The following is an 18,269-nucleotide window of genomic DNA, read 5'->3' on the forward strand; positions in this document are numbered from 1 at the left end:
TGTTTTGTTTTGTCCATTAACGCATCTCGGTGTATTGCCGGAATCCTTTCTTCTCTCCCTTCTTCTCCCCCATCACAAACTTGCACCTTCTGTAACTGATACATTGTTGCCCTACTTTTATTCTTTAAAGCCTCCTTTGTCTTGCGAGACCTTCCCGCGAAATATTCCAAACTCCCATCTCTCTCCCCCTCGTCACTTTATAGCTTTAAAACTGTCAAAGCTAAAATCAATTTGCTCGTTAGACCGGAGGCAAAGACAGGGGCCTTGGGCTATAATTTGTTGCCGAGCGGCGTTAGCGTCCCTCCAGCTGGTGCATCAAACGAGGGATTCACAAATAATCTCCTCTCCAGGGGCCCCCCTGGACGGTTAGGAAGGGGGAACATGACTGCTGGCCCTTTGACCGGGGGGTCAGTAGTTCATGGTCCGGTCACAGGTGTGGGTAGTAACATTGTTGCTATAATGTTCTTTGGGGAATAAGGGTGGGCTTACCTGAGCAGAGTTTCAGTCAATCCTGACACTCTGTACGAGCTTCACCATGTCGTCTGAGCAATTGGAAATGGCCCTAGTGGCGTTTCTTCAGAAAAATGACAGACCCTCGCTGATGAGGCTTGTTGAAAAGGCTCAAGCTGCTCCGACTCACCTCCATCCAGTTCCTGTCCAGGCGGATGCTGCTGAAGGGAGAAGCAGGCGTTCCCGACCTCCTTCACGTTTAAGCCCTAGTCCTCTGAGGGGCGGAGGGCGAAGACCGGTACCTGCATCCCAGAATCCGAGGCCTGCACGACCCAGAAGACGACTGCAGCGTTCAACGCGACTCGAGCAGCGGCAGGAGACGTGTCGAACTTCCCCCGCCGCATTAGCTGATCCGGGTGACGGACCGTCTGGTGAGCGTAGCAGAAGCCCTCGCTCGCCGTCCAGCCGACGGGGAGGGACGGTGACAGCAGCGCCAGCGGTTCCGGTGCGTGGACGGCAGCGGCGGCACGATCGCGTCTCGGCCGGTCGACGGGAGATTGACATCGGCGTGACGACTCCTCGTGAAGGGGGGAGGCAGGCTCCTGCGGCAGCCTCTCGCAATCACCCTGCTCCTGCTGTAACACGAGATCGGAATGCAGCCAGAAGTCTGCGTGAGGACTCTCCAGCATCGACCGCGTCAGGGAGCCGATCCATCTCATCAGGATTCGATGATCTCCACCCCACTATTCCATCTGCGGACAGTGTTGATGGTGAGTGCTTGGGCCAGATGGTCTGGGGCACAGAGGTTGGGGGTTTACGGGACACACAGCATGTGAGGGAGGGTTCTGGGGCTGACCTGGCAAGGGTCCTCAAAGACTTACTGGGTAGACTTGATGATACTGGGGGTGCTACAGCCGACCCCTTCCCCAATGTTGGGAGGTCTCAGTTAGCTTCCGTTATGGGTTCTCCCCCTCTACCGGCTGTGCCTAATTTGTGTGAGGTTGCGCCGTTAAGCATGCACATTTCCTCGGAGGTTAGAGAAAAGATTTGTAGGTTAGAATTTGTGGATTTGTTGTCATTGGTCCCTGCGGACAAGGAGACCGTGGATAGGCCACGTAGGTCAGAGCAGAGTGATTCAGAAAAAGGAAAACAAATTCCGCGTACGTTTGGTAATTGGCTTCAAGGGTTTTCTGTTTTTGCCAGCATACTATGCGAGCGCTTTTCTGACAAAGGTCCATAATTTTTTGCTTATCTAGATCTTATCTGGGGTGCTTATAAAATCTATGGCGGTCAGTGTTGGTTTAAATATGATCAGCAGTTTCGTAAGAAGATGGCTGTACGTCCTAGCATGCGTTTTGATATGCAGGACGGCAATCTGTGGTTATTATTGATGACACCAAACAGACCCCTTCCCTTTCATGGGGGGGCCGCCGCATCAGCCCCTGGAGCGGCGGCAGGTGCAAAAAAGGGTGTCTGCTGGCTCTACAATGAGAGACATTGCAGGTGGTACAGCTCCTGCCGTTTCTGCCACGAGTGCTCCCATTGTGGAGGACCGCACCCTGCAGTTAAATGTTTTAGGAAGAACCGAGCCGGTGGAACCAAGTCTGGAGGGAAGGAGGACGCCAGCCGGGGCGAGGACGCCAGTGAGCGTTCAAAAGATGCTCCCCTGGTTAAAGCAGTACAGCAATAGACGTGAGGCCTTATTGCTCATGGATGGTTTTAGTAGAGGGTTCTGGATTCCTTTTGAATACTCGGATACTCCTTCCATGGCGAATAATCTTAAATCAGTGTCATTGAATGAGGATTTGGTTGCAGCTAAATTGCAGAAAGAGGTAGATTGTGGCCGTATGGTGGGCCCCTTTTCTTCCCCTCCTTTTCACAATCTGAGAGTATCCCCACTAGGTCTGGTTCCTAAGAAGGAGCCTGGCAGCTTCAGGATGATCCATCATCTCTCATATCCCGTAGGTTATTCCGTCAATGATGGCATTTCTCCTGAGGAGAGCCGGGTTCATTATACTTCGTTTGATAGGGCATTGAAGTTGGTTCGGATGGCGGGCCCCAACTGTTTGTTGGCTAAGGCTGATATCGTTTTCATCCCGAATGCTTTCATTTGCTCGGCTGCTTCTTTCAGGGATCATATTATGTTGATATGTGCTTGCCCATGGGCTGCGCGATTTCTTGTAGTTACTTTGAATCGTTTTCTTCCTTTCTGGAGTGGGTGGTTATTAAAGTATCTGGTCTCTCCACCTTACTTCATTATCTTGACAATTTTTTTTTTGTTGGCCCTGTTAATTCTGACTGCTGTTCCCTTTTGTTGAATGTTTTTCGGAAGATTTCTGGTGAATTTGGTGTTCCTTTGTCTGAAGAAAAAACGGTGGGTCCGGTTACGTGCTTGTCTTTTTTAGGAATCGAAATTGATTCTTCCGCCATGGTATTCCGTCTTCCTCAGGCTAAGTTGATGTCTTTGTCTCAGCAGCTTGATAGGGTTCGGTGTTCAAAAAAGGTTGATCTCAAGCAGGTTCAGGCTTTGTTGGGGCTGTTGGCCTTTGCTTTTCGGGTCATGCCGATGGGGCGTGCCTTTTCTAGAAGATTGTCTTTAGCTACGGCAGGCGTTCGAGTTCCATCTGATTTTGTGAGAATCACGCGGTCCATTCGCGCTGATCTTGAAGTCTGGGTGACCTTTCTCCACAAATATAATGGTCATACCTGCTGGCAGCAGGCCGAATGTTCTAATGTTGACCTTGAGTTGTTTACAGATTCGTCTGGTTCGGTAGGGATGGGTGCATATTTTGAAGGTGAATGGTGTTCTCAGCCTTGGCCTGATGATTGGTTAGGGTCTGACTTGTGTCGCAATCTCGTATTCTTGGTTTCAGTGGAGCTATGGGGTCCAAGCTTGACTGGTAAACGTGTAGTCTTCCGTACAGACAATATGGGCGTTGTTCACTTGATTAATCATTCAACCTCTCATTCCCCTCCTGTTTTGGCCTTGTTGAGGCACTTAGTCTTGCGTTGCTTGGAGTTTAACATCTGGGTTCGGGCGCAACATGTTCCTGGGGAGGCAAATGTAATCGCTGACGCATTATCTCGCCTACAGTTTCAGCGCTTCAGGGAGGCCGCGCCGGAGGCTGCAGTTACGGGTCTGCTTTTTCCACACTCTTTATGGAGCCTCGCATCTCCAACCTAGTGACTGCTCCGGAATTCATTGTCATCAAGTACGTGGAGAGCCTACATTCGGGTGTGGAGAGCCTGGCTTTCGCTGGCTGAAGTTGAGGGTGATCTTAGGTCTGAGGATTTCCGGAGTCGGGTAACGTTGTTGTATCTGTCAAGCTTAAGAGATTCCGGTGCTTCTGGTTCCACAGCGGAACGGAATATGACAGCCCTATCCTTTCTGTTTAAATTGATGGGCTGGCAGGAGCTGGGTGCCAAGTTTGTTGCTTCCAAAATTGTTAAAGGTTGGAAGAAACATGTGGTTCCTGATAAGAGGAATTGCATCGCATTTTGGATGTCCTGTCACAAATCTGTTTTGACAGGTATGAAACGCTGCTGTTTCGCGTGGCTTTCTCCTTATCCTTTTATGGTGCATTGCGGGTTGGTGAGGTTGTGGCTCCTAGGGCCGGTTCCGTTTCCCCTCTTACTGCTCAGGATATTGTTTTTCAGCCAGGGTTGGTTCAGGTGTTTATTCAGCGGTCCAAGACTGACCAGGTGGGTCGAGGTGCTATGGTCAGTATTCGTGCTACCGATTTGGATTGGTGCCCTGTTAGAATTATTCTTTCCTTCTCTGCTATACGTCCGTCTGGTTGGGTCTCCTTTCTAATTCATTCATCTGGCTCATCCTTGACGAGATTTCAGTTTTCTAAAATTTTTCGTTCCTGCTTACTTCGTTGTGGTGTGTGCCCACTTTACTTCTCCCCTCACTCTTTTAGGATTGGGGCCGCCACTGAGGCTGCTAGGGCCGACATCTGACATTTAACGCTTGGGTCGTTGGAAATCCAAGAGGTTTCGCTTATACATTTGTCCTCAGTTACTGTAATTATTCTTTCAGGTTCATCACCTACACTGGTCTGGATACTGGGTCACTCCTTTATCTTCTGGGCGGCTCGTCGGGCGGAGCGTCGGGTGTATGGCAGGAACTTGGGTTTTCCATACGACAAGGTCAGAATTCGTTGGCGTGGTATTTGTGGCCTACGCTGGGTTCAGATGTATCCGGAGTTTTGTTCATTAAGTAGGTTTGTTCCGTCTTCTATTATTTTGGTCGTACACGCGGGTGGCAACGATTTAGGCTCGGTTCTTACCATCGATCTTATTCACCGAATCAAGGGGGATCTTTTGCGTTGTTTTGCCCTTTTTAAAAGTGTTATTTTAATCTGGTCGGAAGTTGTTCCTCGACCTGTTTGGTCACTTGGGTCGGGTGCTAGAGCCTTAGAAAAATGTCGCAGAAAATTGAATGTTGCCGTGTCTCGCTTTGTTACCTCCCTGGGTGGTGTGGCTATACGGCATCGTGAGTTAGAGGGCGATAACAAGGATTTCGTTCGGCAAGACAGAGTACATTTAAATGACATTGGCCTCGATATTTTTAATCTTGGTTTGCAGTCCGGGATCGAAAAGACACTGGCCTTGGTGGGGGCGCAGCCATAGCTCAGGCGAGTCTGAGTTGGCTGCGGTGGCGGGAAGTCACGGCCAGCCCCTTTTATGTGAATATCCAGTGGATGGAGGAGGCTTGGGGAGACGAGTTCTGTGGAGGCTGACGGTACCCAGAACGAGAACTCTTGGTAAAGTGTTGGGTTATCTGCCTGTCGGTTAACACGACAGCTGGCAGGATGGTTATGTTTATGTATGGTTATGATGTGCTGGTTTATGACGTTAATAAAGCTGTGGCCAAAGCCCTTACCCACAATTGTTGTGTTGTGTATTTCTTGGGTAGGATGGGTTTTTTGTGCCATAAGTAGGCTCCGTTGTCTTGGTCTAGCAGTCACGTCTCCTTCAATTTGCAGCCGTATGATCCGGACAGAACGGACATCTCTGCGTAATGGCCGTTGGTAAACAGGCTAACTCATCAGGGTTTTCTCATTTCATATTTCTTCCGCTTGCACAAATTCATGCAATTTTTTTTTCTTTTTTAACCTATTATTAACGATGACATGTCTGTAACTGCCGCGATTCTTTGGAGCGCGATACGTTTTAAAGCCGGGCATAGAACGTCTATTACGTCTCTGCCGGGGAGAAGGTCACGGTTCGGTCTTTTTTCTTTATGGCGTAAAATATTGTAGCTTCACTCTCATAACCTAATACATTGTAATACATTGCGGTTCATCGGGTCTCTCCCAACGAAGGCTCGAGAGTTTGTCCCAATACGATCCATAAATGAAAGGCGACTGCATAGACTTCATTCTATAACTTCTTTGCCAGGGCCCGATGAGGCTGGGATGAGTTTTTAGGTTCAGAAGACCAGTAGGTTTGGTGTTGGCCGAGCCTCGGGGTAGGAGGTAGCACTGAATGGGTCTCTTGGCAGCATTTCTCTGCGGAGGAACTTGATTATGTACTCCGTTTTCCAGATACAGAACGTTTGTATCGGAGGAAGCTGCTCCCAACACCCTGGTTGCCACCGTACATGCCTTTGATCCAGATGGAGATCATGTGACTTACAGCATTTCGGAAGGAAATAAAGAAGGGAGCTTTATTATTGATTCCGAGAAAGGTACGTAGAGCTATATTTTGTATACATCCATAACTAACCCCCCCCCAATACCACCAATGCTTTTTACAAATACCTGACGATTTCTCGCATATTCTGCTACATAAAGAAGAAAATTAGTCATCGAGATGAAATTGAGTTCCTCACCAGAATTCCGTCACAGTAACTATAACTTGAAGTTCCTAAATAGTTGAGTAGGGGGTATCACTTACCCTGGGTTAAGGATTTGTAACAATGGGACTGATTTATCCTCAAACCATTTAACAGGAATAATCCGTTTTGGCTCTAACCTGCTTCCAAAGCATCATGGAGCCGAGTATGTTCTGTATGTGACCGCCACAGATGACAACGCTTCGGGGGGTCCTCACAGCCTCACCAGCACGACTACGGTTGTAGTGACAGTCGATGACATCAACCAGAACAAGCCTGTCTTCCATCAGGTACCTCATACATTAAGTCAAACTCCAGAAAACTGCTTAGGAGAATAATCCCTTACTGAACGCCAATGAACTAAAGCCGCGTTAGAACTGTCCTTGGCTCCAAGATGTAGCCAGATCCTAAAAGAAATGTGTGGATTTAACATTATTTCCAGTGTGCCCAGTACCGTCACCACACCGTAGTCCTGGAGAACCAGCCCCCAGGAACGTTTGTGCTGCAGGTGGAGGCAAAAGACGCAGACGCTGGTGTCAACTAGACTTGCGCATTCGTCTTCGGGCGAACATGAAAACGAGCACGAAGAGGCCGTTTTTTTGTTCGTTCCGAAGACTTCGCCGGCAAAACGTAGGCGAAGACAAAGACTCACAACCACGAAGAATCGAAGATTCTTCGTGATCGTCTTCGTTTTTGCCGCGCAGCCGCCAAAATTTCAAACAGGAGTGAGCTGATCTCGTCTGTCCAATCAGCTCACTCTTGTGACGTCATGCTAAGGGTCTCGTCCAATGCCTGTGCTGCTGTTTTTTTAATTCTGAAGGCGCCTTTATAAGACCAGAGCTTGCCTGAGAGATCCATTCATTTTTCGCTGTGACTGCTTTGGCAACACTGCTGTGCTGCATCCGAGCATTACAGAGGGATTGTTCTGTTCTGTGTGAGACTGGTAAGCCTTAGCCTGCCATTTCTCACAGTGAATTGAAGGGGTTAATTCCCGTTTTTTAGGGGGTTCTGCAAACCAGCAACAGCAAAAACGAGCCCCCAGAAGTCCTCTGATCAGTCCTGTAGGACTGATCAGAGAGACTCCTCCCCTACAATCTCCAGTCTATTGGAGATTGTGTCCCAGCTGCCAGAGGCAGCTTCAGGGACAGGGAGACAGGGTTCTTTGGTCTCCACATGAGTGTGGAGACCAGACCCCCCCACCCCCACCCTTCCTCAGTTAACCCCTACCCCCCTCTTCCTCAATTAACCCCTTCAATGCTGCGATTGTGTATGACCCCCATCGCAGCATTGCAGGGTTTAATATTAGTCCCCACAAGCTTGTGGGGACTAAATATCAATCAATGCTGTGCTTCAATGGAGCATCAGCATTGAAAGAGTTAAAAAAAAAATAATGTAAAAAATAATAATAATAAAAAAATTTTTTTAAAAAAAAATTAAATAAAAAAAATAATAATAATAATAATAATTAAAAAAAAATAACAGCACTGACCTGAAAGTCCAGGGTGCTTCCAGGTCAAATGCTGGGCTGATCAGATCGCTCCTGGCCAATAGGAGTGATCGGATCATTGTGGCAGCCCACGGATGACCCTGCTCTACAAAGAGAGAGGGGTCATCTAGGGTAATTATGAAAAAACACAAATTAATAAATGAAAAAATCATAATTATTACCTGATCACTTGTCGGTGACATTTTAAGTCGCTGATTATTGATCGGTCTCCCTGATTGATGTCAGCGGCCTAAACCTGTCACTTACAAGTAATCTGATGAAAAAAAATATTTAAAAAAATGTAAATGCACATGTTCCAGTTTTGCCCTCATAGCTTCCTCAAAAAATACATGAACCATGCATGTGAGGCCTTGTTCGAACCGGGGGTGTTGGTGAACAAAATGTGGTGGTTTTTTTCCAGTGTTACACATATGCTGTGCAAGAAGTAAATTGCAACATTGAAATGTATGCGTTAAAAACGCAATAAAATAATTTCCCTGTGAAGTTTGGCAGACATCAGTGAAGAAATGGCTGGCTGAAAACTGTCAAAACTACCCTAGTTGAACACCTTGACTCGTCTACTGTTCATAAATATATACTTTTATGGGGTAATTTACAGTGGGGGGCTTCCAAAATGTCCCAAATGGGATATGGGCCCAGGAAACCAATTTCTGAAAACTTGCGCATGTTCCAGTTATGGCCTCATGGCTTCCTCAAAAAATGCATGAACCATGCATGTGAGGCCTTGTTGGAACCGGGGGTGTTGGTGAACAAAATGTGGTGCTTTCTTTCACTGTTGCACATATGCTGTGCAAGAAATAAATTTTAACATTGAAATGTATTTGTTAAAAACGCAATAAAATAAATTTTCCGTGAACTTTGGCAGACATCAGTGAAGAAAAGGCTAGCTGAAAACTGTCAAAACTACCCTAGTTGAACACCTTGACTTGTCTACTGTTCATAAATATATACTTTTATGGGGTAATTTACAGCAGGGGGCTTCCAAAATGTCCCAAATGGGATATGGGCCCAGGAAACCAATTTCTGAAAATTCCAAATGTGAAAACGAAAATGCGCATGTTCCAGTTTTGCCCTCATAGCTTCCTCAAAAAATGCATGAACCATGCATGTGAGGCCTTGTTGGAACCGGGGGATGTTGGTGAACACAATTTGGTGTTTTCTTCTGCAGTTGCACATATTCTATACAAAATATAATATAAAATCTAAAGCAACATTGCAACATATGCAAAAAAACCCCAAAAAATATAAAAATACCTCAAAATTTGGCAGCAATTGGCGATAAAATCCCTGTTTGAAAAGTGTCAAAATGACCCTAGTTGTACACCTTGACTTATCTACTGTTCATAAACATATAATTCTGGGGGGGTAATCAGTATCTGTGACAACTATTGCAGTTATTAGACTACCATGCCAAATTTGAAAAAAATTACATTTCGAAAACGTGATGCATGCCTTGCAATATTTGCCCTATACTGGTCAAAATAGATAAAAATCCTGGCCATGTTGGGTGGTTTCCAAATCAGGACAAGTTAATGAATATATTTGGGATAATTTTTTCCCATTGGTTTAATGTGTGTACAATTTGTATGTATACAAAACTGTAAAAAAATGCGTTTTTTTTTCATTTTTTCCCCACTTTTTCCAGTTTTTTTCAAACAAAACAATGTACTACCCAGCTTACTACGGTTTCAAATGAAAGCCCTACTTGTGCTGAAAAAAACAATATATGATTTGTGTGGGTGCACCAATTGATAAGAGAGAAATTACAGTTGAAGAAAGACATGGCAAAAACACAAAAACGGCTCCGGTCCTTTAGCGACACGTTAGTATCAAAATCCCGGTCCTGAAGGGGTTAAGGTAGTTTCTCCCCCTGGTTGCACGTGTTTGTGGTGTGGCAACGTCTGCTACCTCCGCCGGTGTAGCCAATTTACGCTAGGGCCTAGTGTCTGAGTTCTGGAAGTCCGCTCCCAAACGCCAAGGACTGACAGTCTTCGGATGCTTTGCCCTGGGGTGAAACAGGTGAGCGGGTCGTCAATTGCCCACTCATTCACCTTTTTCCGTTTCCAACGCTGCTGCTGGTGGTGGTGCCAGTATCTTTTGCCAGTTCGCTTCCTGGCTGAAATCATGCCTCAAATGTCCCTAATGGAGAGGGTAGTTTCTCCCCCTGGTTGCACTTGCTGCGGTGTGGCAATGCCTGCTACCTCCGCCGGTGTAGCCAATTTACGCTAGGGCCTTGTGTCTGAGTTCTGGAAGTCTGCTCCCAAATGCCATGGACTGACAGACTTTCATGCTTTGCCCTGGGGTGAAACAGGTGAGCGGGTCGTCAATTGCCCACTCATTCACCTTTTTCCTTTTCCAACGCTGCTGCTGCTGGTGGTGGTGCCAGCATCTTTTGCCAGTTCGCTTCCTGGCTGAAATCATGCCTCAAATGTCCCTAATGGAGAGGGTAGTTTCTCCCCCTGGTTGCACTTGCTGCGGTGTGGCAATGCATTCTACCTCCGCCGGTGTAGCCAGCTTACGCTAGGGCCTTGTGTCTGAGTTCTGGAAGTCCGCTCCCAAACGCCAAGGACTGACAGTCTTTGGATGCTTTGCCCTTGGGTGAAACAGGTGAGCGGGTCGTCAATTGCCCACTCATTCGCCTTTTCCAATGCTGCTGCTGCTGGTGGTGCCAGCGTCTCTTCTCTGCCCGTTCGCTTCCTGGCTAGTGTCATGCCTTAAATGTCCCTAATGGAGAGGGTAGTTTCTCCCCCCTGGCTGCGTCTGTTTGCGGTGTGGCAACGCCTGCTACCTCCGCTGGTGTAGCCAGCTTACGCTAGGGCCTTGTGTCTGAGTTCTGGAAGTCCGCTCCCAAACGCCAAGGACTGACAGTGTTTGGATGCTTTGCCCTGGGGTGAAACAGGTGAGCGGGTCGTCAATTGCCCACTCATTCGCCTTTTCCAATGCTGCTGCTGCTGGTGGTGCCAGCTGGGTACCCCTGTTTGAGGGCTGAGGAATCACCAGTCAGTCCCTCATACGGATAGCACTCAGCTATCCACGGATCATCCAGACCACCATTCGTAGTAAACCAAGAAGAACTCTCTTTATTACAAACACACAGAACTTTATACAATCTCAATGCAATGTGTACCGAACCCAACCCCCAATCCCATCAGCCACATCCCATCACAAATCCCATCAGTATACAGGGGATGTATCAGGTGAGGGGATTACAGAATACAATGGGTTCCCCCACCTGTGTTATCCCCCCTGTAGTGCGGGTGCCGTCTGGGCAGACAGGGCTGTGTTGGCTGATTAAGAGCCCCAGCCAGATTATAGGATCGTCTCTTTGAAGGCTGGGGCTGAATCCACATCAGTCTCTGGGCCGGTTACACAATAATACACAATATAATATATTACCGGGTCACGGTATACAGAACCGGACACAAAAGTGCTCTGTGATCCGGCTAAACTTCATATGACACATGAGCCAGCTAGCCTGGCCCTGTCACAGATCTCCCCCTTGACCAACGGTCCGGCAGACCAGGCAGATCCTCACGGGTCTGCTGCAGGCTGTCCGAGTGGACAAAGTTCAAAGGTGCAGGCCTTAGTTCATGGCCCCCTTTGTCAGAATCATCCATTGAAGGTGGGCCAGGGCCCTGGTTGCCCAAAAGGATAGTCAGTAGTCCTCTGTGAATTGGAGGACGGTCCCAGCTCAGCCGGGGGCACATGGCTATCCCCCTCACCGGGGTAACAGGGGCACGTGGAGACTCTTGCTCCCTAGTCTTTGGAACTGAGTCTGGGGCAGCTGCCAGGCCAGGGTGGTTGCATGGAAGGAAAACCCTGCTGATCGGGCCGGGGGCACTCGGGGAACCAGGGAAACACGTAGGGGTAGTAAGAGGGGCCTCTACCGGGACACTGGAGTGACCTAGGGGACACTCTGGGACAGGAACGGGTGTCCTTATGGGGTTATTGGGCGAGCTAAGCAGCTCTGCGGCGTACTCAGGGGACCCAGGGGAATACTCCGGGGCAGGGACAGGTGCCAATACTGGACCACCGGGAGGGTTAAGCAGACCCTCGATCTTCCTCTCTGGGACAGGTGCCTCTGCCTGGGCACGGAGAGAGTCAGAGGAACACTCTGGGACAGTGACCTGAGCTTCTAGTAGACTTGTGCATTCGTCTTCGGGCGAACATGAAAACGAACACGAAGAGTGCGTTTTCGTGTTCGTTCCGAAGACATGAAGAAGAGAAGACAGTGCAGGTAAAACGTAGGCGAAGACGAAGACTCACACACGAAGAATCTTCGCCTTCGTCTACTAATCTACCCGGTCCCTCCCCCATCTAATTTACCTTATCTTCACAGCATCGCGGGAGTTGACTGAAGTGGAAATCAGAAGGTTCGTCGTCAGGGGTTACAGGGCAGTGTGAGTGAGCCTATTGGTCACCTGCAGGGTCTTCCTCTGGCATCAAACAATTGGTTGATGCCAGAGGAAGACCCTGCAGGTGACCAATAGGCTCACTTGCACAGCCTTTTTAATTCCTGATTTCCGCTCCCGTTAACCCCTGCAATGCTGCGTTGGATAATGGGAGCAGAAATCTGTAGGGTAAAGGGCTGTGCAAGCGACCAATAGGCTCACTCGCACGGCCCCTTACCACTAGTTGCTAGGCAGAAAAAAAAAGCAACCTGGGACCCTGCTGCACCAGTTAACTTAAAAGTCCGTGCCAGTGACCAACAAAGTCACTGGTACGGACATTTAACTGACACAGCAGGGACACCAGTGGTCTCCCCACTGTGTCAGTTAAATGTCAGTGCCAGCGACCAACAAAGTCGCCGGTACGGACATTTAACTTAGTATAAATAGCTTACTATAACTTCGGACAGAATGCTGCCCTCTGTTGGTTTTACATTAAGTAGCATATGCTTGAAATCCAAAGTTATTCTGCTACTCAACGTAAAACCAACAGAGGGCAGCATTCTGTCCGAAGATATATTAGCCATATGTGGCAATGTGTTCATTTTCATTTATTAATTATTTAAATAAAATATATTTCCATGATCCGCTGGTCTCCCCGCTGCAACAGTTAAATGTCCGCACTTGCGGACATTAATTTTGTCGAACTTCCAAACTCTTTTTTTCTATTTATTTTGGGTTTTTTTTGTATTAAACTGTTAGACGAAAGGATCATGGGAATAAATGCAAATGAGCACACGGCCCCATATGGCTTATATATCTTTGGACAGAATGCTGCCCTCTGTTGGTTTTACATTAAGTAGCATATGTTTGAAATCCAAAGTTATTCTGCTACTCGACGTAAAACCAACAGAGGGCAGCATTCTGTCCAAAGATATATTAGCCATAGTCTAACAGTTTAATACAAAAAAACCCCTAAATAAATAGAAAAAAAGAGTTTGGAAGTTCGACAAAATTAATGTCCGCAAGTGCGGACATTTAACTGTTGCAGCGGGGAGACCAGCGGATCATGGAAATATATTTTATTTAAATAATTAATAAATGAAAATGAACACATTGCCACATATGGCTAATATATCTTCGGACAGAATGCTGCCCTCTGTTGGTTTTACGTTGAGTAGCAGAATAACTTTGGATTTCAAACATATGCTACTTAATGTAAAACCAACAGAGGGCAGCATTCTGTCCAAAGATATATAAGCCATATGGGGCCGTGTGCTCATTTGCATTTATTCCCATGATCCTTTCGTCTAACAGTTTAATACAAAAAAACCCAAAATAAATAGAAAAAAAGAGTTTGTAAATTCGACAAAATTAATGTCCGTGAGTGCGGACATTTAACTGTTGCAGTGGGGAGACCAGCGGATCATGGAAATATATTTTATTTAAATAATTAATAAATGAAAATTAACACACTGCCACATATGGCTAATATAGCATCGGACAGAATGCTGCCCTCTGTTGGTTTTACACTGAGTAGCAGAATATTCTGCCCGAGAATATATTAGCTATATATGGTACTGTGATCATTGGTCGACAGCAGGAGGCCCCCTGCTGGCGACCAATGGAGTTGCTGATACACACATTTAAAGTACTGGCGCCAGAGCTGCGTTAACCCCGTATTAACCCCTTAACCGGAAAAACGAAGAAAAAACGAATATTCGCCCGAAGAGAAGACAGGAACGGGCGAATATTCGCGGAATACGAAGATTTTTTTTTCCCCGAAGACGAGCACGAAGACGAACACGAAGAGCCCCCTGGTGCCCAAGTCTAGCTTCTAGGAGGACACGTGGGGAACCAGGGATCACTTCGGAGAACACAGGGATAGGAACCAGGGCCTGCGCCAGGCTACTGAGAGGACCCAGGGAACTCGGCAGCCCCTCTGGCGTCCTCGCTAGGTTAGGGAATGGTGCCTCTACTGGGTCACCGGGGACTTCGGTGGGAACCTCTGGGGCAGTGACCCGGGCTTCTCCCAGGACACTCGGGAAATCAGGGGGCCAGTCTGGGGCACTGGCTTCTACGGGAATAGCTAGGGGTTTGGTGAGGGGGATTGTGCCACTTACTCGGGCGGTGGGGACAGTCATCTCTTCTGCCGGGGTAGAGCAGCCAGGGTTGTTGGTGAGGACTTGGGTCGGAGCTTTTGGCTTCCTCCTCCGCTTCTTCTTGCTGGCGAGGACCTCGGTTCTTCTCGCCAGGGCAGGGGCCGCGGAGTAGGTGAAGAGGACCTCGGTCCCACTCCTGCAAGTAGTAGTACCATGCTCCGAGTCTCCTTGTAACTCCTGGAGCTCCACTCTCCGCAGAAATTCTTTATAGTCCCTCTCGAGCTGCCATTCCTCTTGGACCAGGCAATCCATAACAGCCTCCAGCTCGGGGGGAATAGCATAAACCAGGACTTCTGCACGGTTGCCCCAGATTGTATCCCTGCGGTACTGGCACGGGCTTCCGAAGGACGAGTCAAATTGGAAGGCATCATATATCAGTCCTGGGTCGACGGGGCTATACAGCATCAGAGGGTCGCTGTGGTCTTCACCTGCTAACTGCTGGGAGAATCCCTGGTAGCGGCTCTGGAGGTCGAGCTCTGCATATATGAGACCCCTCAATTCGTCTTCCCACTCCGGTAACGGGTTCTCCCCCAGGAGTGGAACTCGTAGATCCCACATTGTCCAGTACTGTCCCCAGTACGTTTCAAAGTGGGGATGGGAGAAATCATCCCTCCAGTCTGCAGGCGCCGACTCTAACTGCCATTGCTGGTGTTCCAGCTCACACACCTCGGCTGTAACCCGGTCTGTCTCATCCTCGGGTTCTCGGAAGGATTGGATATCCTGGTGCAATATTTTGGTGTTCTGTTCCCCTAGTCTGGGAGATACAGACCCACTCTGGCTCAGTTCCTGGTGACACATTTCAATCACCGTCATCACTTGCTCCGATGTAGCCCCTCCTGGGTACAGGGATAAGTGCCATAGAATGTTCTTTTGTAGAGCACTCAGTCCGAGGCTCTCCTCTGGGGCATCCTGGTGCCGGTCCATCTCTCTGCAGTCCGCAGTCAGAGTAGCCTTTCCTTTGCTACAAACCTCCAGGAGCTCTCTTGGTGTCTCTCGTCTGCAATCCCAGTTGGTGGTTTGGATTTCACCCAAGTTGTGGGATTCTTCCCACCGCTGCCAACCAATGTTACAGGGTCACCGTACCCAAGGCTGGGTACCCCTGTTTGAGGGCTGAGGAATCACCAGTCAGTCCCTCATACGGATAGCACTCAGCTATCCACGGATCATCCAGACCACCATTCGTAGTAAACCAAGAAGAACTCTCTTTATTACAAACACACAGAACTTTATACAATCTCAATGCAATGTGTACCGAACCCAACCCCCAATCCCATCAGCCACATCCCATCACAAATCCCATCAGTATACAGGGGATGTATCAGGTGAGGGGATTACAGAATACAATGGGTTCCCCCACCTGTGTTATCCCCCCTGTAGTGCGGGTGCCGTCTGGGCAGACAGGGCTGTGTTGGCTGATTAAGAGCCCCAGCCAGATTATAGGATCGTCTCTTTGAAGGCTGGGGCTGAATCCACATCAGTCTCTGGGCCGGTTACACAATAATACACAATATAATATATTACCGGGTCACGGTATACAGAACCGGACACAAAAGTGCTCCGTGACCCGGCTAAACTTCATATGACACATGAGCCAGCTAGCCTGGCCCTGTCACACCAGCGTCTCTTCTCTGCCAGTTCGCTTCCTGGCTAGTGTCATGCCTTAAATGTCCCTAATGGAGAGGGTAGTTTCTCCCCCCTGGTTGCACTTGCTGCGGTGTGGCAATGCCCGCTACCTCCGCCAATGTAGCCAGCTTACGCTAGGGCCTTGTGTCTGAGTTCTGGAAGTCTTCTGCCAAACGTCTAAGACTGACAGTGTTTGGGTGCTTTGCCCTGGGGTGAAACAGGTGAGTGGGTCGCCAATTGCCCACTCATTCGCCTTTCCCAATTCTGCTGCTGCTGCTGGTGGTGCCAGCGTCTCTTCAATGCCAGTTCGCTTCCTGGCTAGTGTCATGCCTCAAATGTCCCTAATGGTAAGGGCAGTTTCTCCCCCCTGGTTGCACTTGCTGCGGTGTGGCAACGCCTGCTACCTCCGCCAATGTAGCCAGCTTACGCTAGGGCCTTGTGTCTGAGTTCTGGAAGTCTGCTGCCAAACGTCTAAGACTGACAGTGTTTGGGTGCTTTGCCCTGGGGTGAAACAGGTGAGTGGGTCGCCAATTGCCCACTCATTTGCCTTTCCCATTTTTCAATGCTGCTGCTGGTGGTGGTGGTGGTTGTGGTGGTGGTGCCAGCATCTCTTCTGTGCCAGTTCGCTTCCTGGCTAGAGTCATGCCCAAAATGTCCCTAATGGTAAGGGCAGTTTCTCCCCCCTGGCTGCGTCTGTTTGCGGTGTGGCAACGCCTGCTACGTCCGCCAGAGTGGCCAGCTTACGCTAGGGCCTTGTGTCTGAGCTCTGGAAGTCTGCTGCCAAACGTCTAGGACTGACAGTGTTTGGATGCTTTGCTCTGGGGTGAAACAGGTGAGTGGGTCGCCAATTGCCCACTCATTCGCCTTTTCCATTTCCTTTTCCATTTCCATTTCATTATTTTCCTTCTGATACACAACCAACCAACCAAACATAACACACACAATAACACAAATAACACAGTGACATAACACATAACACACAACACATATAACACACAGTGACAACACACATAACACACATAACACATACACGTACAATGCACAAATCACAAGGACCTTTCCTCTTGTTATTTGTCCTGGCCTTCACTTCTACACTCACTAGCATTAACGCTATAACTCACACTTCATACTATAACATTTTTCCATCCACATACCTGCCAACAGACCCAACTTTTTCAGGGACAGTCCTGCTTTTTTCCAGTCCTGTCCCATCTAATTTAGCTAAACTAGGTATGCAAATACATGTTGGTAGTTATAGCTCGGTAGGTAGCACTAGTATAAACATTAAATAAATATAATAAAGTACTAAATAATAAATCTAACTTTAAAATACATTTAAATAAACCCCTAATTTTTTTTTTAAAACCCATTAAAATTTAAATGAAATTATTATTTAGACATAATACACCTTTAACCAAACCAGTGCACTGCTACTAATCTTAAACATAACCGTACATTAACCCTAAGCTATTTTTTAGTTCTTGTCCAACATTTTTCCATCCGCATACCTGCCAACACACCCAAGATTTTGGTGGACAGTCCTGCTTTTTTCCAGTCCTGTCCAGTAAAAGTTGGGTTGTTGCAAAGTATGCCATTGTGAATAGGTAGCAAATGTTAGGCATGTATTACAAGTGGTCCAAAATCAATTTAAAAATGTAAAATAATCCCTATTCTTTTATTAAACATCTATGGATGTGTGATTGTGTATGATAAACGGAGGCCACGTTCCTTGGAGCATTTGTCTCTAGGTCATTTTGTGTACAGTACACCTCAGTACGTGTGTGCAACTCTATTGGTCGTTTCGGCAGGGGGCTGGCCTGCCATCAACGAATGAAGTGCGTTCTGCAATTCACTCGTTGATGCCAGACCAGCCCCCTGCCGAAACGACCAATAGAGTTGCACACACGTTCCTTCACGGCAGCTGCTGCTGCTCCGATGTGTTGTTAACCCCGTATTAAACCCTGCTAGGCAACCGGGAAGGAAACGAAGATTAAACGAGCACGAAGAATGTCCGCGAATATTCGCCCGAAGAGAAGACAGGAACGGGCGAATATTCGCGGAATACGAAGGTTTTTTTTCCCCCGAAGACGAGCACGAAGACGAACACGAAGAGCCCCCTGGTGCCCAAGTCTAGTGTCAACGGTCAAGTGAAGTACGGGATCGTTCATCGCGAGGGCTCTCTTCCTGCATTCAGCATCCATCCGGACACAGGTGCCACCGCCTCCTATACCTTAAAGCCCTTTAAACATTGTATGGAGAGACGGGCTGCGGCACGGTGACCGAGGACACACTTTCTA

At 48.0% G+C, this 18,269-nt stretch overlaps 1 pseudogene; it reads left to right on the forward strand.

Moving 5' to 3' along the window:
• The window catches only part of LOC149299238 (neural-cadherin-like), a 44,637-nt pseudogene that overhangs the window by 19,608 nt on the left and 6,760 nt on the right, over positions 1 to 18,269 (forward strand).

This window comes from Sceloporus occidentalis, unplaced genomic scaffold (assembly GCF_023333645.1).
Source record: "Sceloporus occidentalis isolate IW3139 unplaced genomic scaffold, rSceOcc1.0.p SCAF_29, whole genome shotgun sequence".
NCBI classification, from domain to species: Eukaryota; Metazoa; Chordata; class Lepidosauria; order Squamata; family Phrynosomatidae; genus Sceloporus; species Sceloporus occidentalis.